The sequence below is a fragment of the Sapajus apella genome, unplaced genomic scaffold (genome assembly GCF_009761245.1).
Source record: "Sapajus apella isolate SASKATOON/1434 unplaced genomic scaffold, GSC_monkey_1.0 scaffold147, whole genome shotgun sequence".
NCBI classification, from domain to species: Eukaryota; Metazoa; Chordata; class Mammalia; order Primates; family Cebidae; genus Sapajus; species Sapajus apella.
This window is the reverse complement of record NW_022437087.1, coordinates 1439239-1443214: the sequence shown is the minus strand read 5'-3', so window position 1 is coordinate 1443214 and position 3976 is coordinate 1439239.

The window sequence follows — 3976 nt, the reverse complement described above, 5'->3', positions numbered from 1 at the left end:
AACCATGTCTTTTATTTATTTTATAAAATTCTGAATTTTCCTACTAAGTATGGCTTTGGTTTCGTACCTTGTTTTCATGAATAATTTGGATCTTCTATTTTCTAAATAAAACTTGTCGCCGGGCGCGATGGCTCACGCCTGTAATCCCAGCACTTTGGGAGGCCGAGGCGGGTGGATCACGAGGTCAAGAGATCGAGACCATCCTGGTCAACATGGTGAAACCCCATCTCTACTAAAAATACAAAAATTAGCTGGGCATGGTGGTGCGTGCCTGTAATCCCAGCTACTCAGGAGGCTGAGGCAGGAGAATTGCTTGAACCCAGGAGGCGGAGGTTGCGGTGAGCCGAGATCGCGCCATTGCACTCCAGCCTCGGTAACAAGAGCGAAACTCTGTCTCCAAAAAAAAAAAAAAAAAAAAAAAAAACTTGTCACTACAGTTTTGAGTTCCTCTTTGATTCAAATGTTATTCAGGACAATTTTTAAAAAGCTTCTCTAAGCTAGGCGTGGTAGCTCACACCTGTAATCCCAGCACTTTAGGAAGCCAAGGCAGGTGGATCACCTGAGGTCAGGCGTTTGACACATAGTTGAGCTATGTAGAATATACACTCTTGCTACAGATGAACTAAAAAACTGTACACTATAAACAGAAAATGCACATTATTTCAAACCTCTATGATGTGTGTATACAATGTAACATAATAGGCTATGTTTAAAAAAAAAAAAACCTTTCAAGACATGATATTTGACAATAGTACCACGTCTAGAATTTAATATAGAATAAATTTTTTAAAATCAAACCATCTAGAAAAGTTGTTTTGTTTTGTTTTGTTTCGTTTATTCTGAGACAGAGTCTCACTCTGTTGCCCAGGCTGGAGTGTAGTGGCATGATTTCAGCTCACCGAAACTTCTGCCTCCTTGGTTCAAGTGATTCTCCTGCCTCAATCTCCCGAATAGCTAGGATAACAGATGCACGCCACCATGCCGGCTAATTTTTGTATTTTTAGTAGAGACAGGGTTTCACCGTGTTGCCCAGGCTGGTCTCAAACTCCTGAACTCAGGCAATCTGCTCACCTCAGCCTCCCAAGTGCTAAGATTACAGGAGTAAGTCATCACATCTGGCCTATGCTCTTTTTCTTGTGGCCCTTGACTCTCATCTCCTTTCTCTTCTCTGGTCCACAGAGTGCTATGCTAGTATGCATTGATATTTATCTGTGTTATGCTTAGGCCAGCTTTTGAATCTAATGAGTATTTGCATTCCTTGTATGTGGCTCTGTAGTGAGTGACTCACATCTATCTGGGGGACAGGGTCAGGGGGGTGGAAGAATTCTGGGTAGGGGTTAGAAGTGGAGAGAAGCATGCTTGTTAATGTTCAAAATATCCCATCATATATCTCACAAATCAAATCTGAGCACATTCAAATGCTATGTGTTCCAATACTTTTCAACTTAATTGGTCAAAGATGGAGAGGTACTACTGTATTCTTCTCTACAGTCTCTTGCCACCATTGCGATCACGTCTTTTGCATCTTATATTTGGGACTTTTGCTTTAAATATTTCAGTGCTATGGTGTTCTGCTTCTGGATGTTTATGATTGCCATCTCTTCCTTGTTTATTTTTTCTTTTATCTGTAGAAAATAACATATTTTGTTCTACCTACAGCTTTTTGACTTCTATTTTACTTTGCCACAAACCCATATTTGTATCCTTACCATTTGGGTATATGTGCTTCTTATGTCTTCATTGGTGCTTTATTTTTGGCCCTTCGTTTTGTTGTACATACATGCTCTTATAAACAGAATAAAATTTTATTTTGTTTCTGAACCAAAATGTGTCTTTGCCTTTTCCTAGAGAGATTTAAGCATTTATATTTATTACAAAAAGAAAAATATTGTCATTGTATAGTATGTTATTATTTTTCTTCTACATAGTTCTTTTGTTTGTTTGTTTTTTGATACAGGGTCTTGCTCTGTCACCTAGGCTCTGGAGTGGAGTGCAATGGTACAATCATGGCTCACTGCAGCCTCAACCTGGGCTCACATGATCCTCCCATCTCTCCCTCCCAAGTAGCTGGGACTACAGGCACATGCCACCACACCCAGCTAATTTTTTGTACAATGGGGTCTCACTCTGTTGCTCAGGCTGGTCTCAAACTCCTGGGGCTCAAGTAATCCTCCTGCCTTGGCCTCCCAAAATGTTGGGATTATAGGCATAAGCCATCGTACCCAGCCATAGTTCTTTCTTCTATCATTATTATCTATTTATTACTCCAATTTTCTTTGCTTTTTCTTCCCCTTTGCTTTTAGAAATTATTCACATAATTTTTACTCAATGAGTGATTACCATTGACCTAAAATATATTTGAATTTATATTCTCTATCAGCATCAATAATTAAACACTTTATGGAAGCCACGGCATGACTAGAATGAGCCATGGTCAGGGCACATACACTAGGGCCACCTCATCACCTCCTTCAACTCAGACTACCTCCTGCTCCCTATGAAAAACCTCAGGCAGAGACCAGAATGGGCCCAGTTCCTTTTGTCTGAAACAGCAAATGAACCAGTTTGAAACTAGGGTGCAGGGTGTTGGTTTTAAGACATGGGGGCAAAGATAGAGTGAAGACAATTTAAAAAGAAGTTTTGAGATAAAAGAATTGTGAAATCGTTTTAAATTCAAAAATATTTTCATAAGTATATATTTTCTATTATACAACAACATTTAAAGAAAATTTAGAAACTATCAAAAAGAAAAACTACCTTTGGAATCACATTTGAAATAATCACTCTTAATATTTTGCTTTTTTTTTCTTGTATTCTTTCTTTGCAAAATTTAAGCATAACAATGTCATGACTATGTGTACTATATTTTCTTCTTTATTCTCTTAGTTAACTGAGCATTTTCTATATTTTCTGGTCTTTACACACAACATTTTCATGACAACTTAAACCAATGTAGAGAATTATATTTGATCAATTTATATTAATACACATTTAAAAGTTCCCATCCCCCATATTTTTCATGATTTCAATAATGCTGCATTAAACATCTTTTTCCATTAAGGTTGTCTTTCTGTATTTAGGAATGGACTTTCCTTAGGATGGACTCCACTTTGAGATGTAAAATTACTGCATCAAAGGATTTGAACAATTCGAAATACAAATTATATATATATATACATATATAAAATGCAGTCTTCATTGCTCCCATAATACACAGTCATTAGAGAAGCATCTTGTTTAAAAAAAGGGGTGGGGTGAGGAGGAGAAAGGAGGCAAAGAAACATGGATATGAAATCTGTGTCTTCCATTTGCCTTGAATTGAATTTAATGTCATTAAAAAACTCGTTGGCCAGGCACAGAGACTCACACCTGTAATCCCAGCATTTTGGGAAGTCAATGCGGGAGGATCACTTGAGGCCAGGAGTTGGAGACCAGTCTGGGCAACATGGCGAAACCCTGTCTCTACCAAAACTACAAAAAATTAGCCGGGAGTGGTGGTGCACACCTGTAGTCCCAGCTACTTGGAGGCTGAGGTGGGAGAATCGCTTGGACCTGGGAGGCGGAGGATGCAGTGAGCCAAGATTTCACCACTGCACTCCAGCCTGGGCGACAGAGTGAGACCCTGTCTCACAAACAAAACCTCATCTTCCTGAAGCCTATTACAAGCTCCAGGTTGCAGCACTGGCAGCCCTTGGAGAGCCAAGTTCAAATACTGATGCCTTCAATTAACCCTAAAATGTCAGCTTAACCATGACCTCTCTATTTCTAGCTTTCTCTGTCTCTTTTTTCTCTGGAAAAAAAAAAAAAAATCCCAGACTTTCTTCTCAGGAGGCCTCCTGGGTTACTTGTGCATGAAAGGGTGAGGCTTTGCCCCACTAATCACATAGCAATCGTGCAGTGTGCTAAGTATTTAGATAAACCAGATGTAGAAGCACTATTTCTCTGGGTTGAATTCCCTCACATACCTGGCTACAGC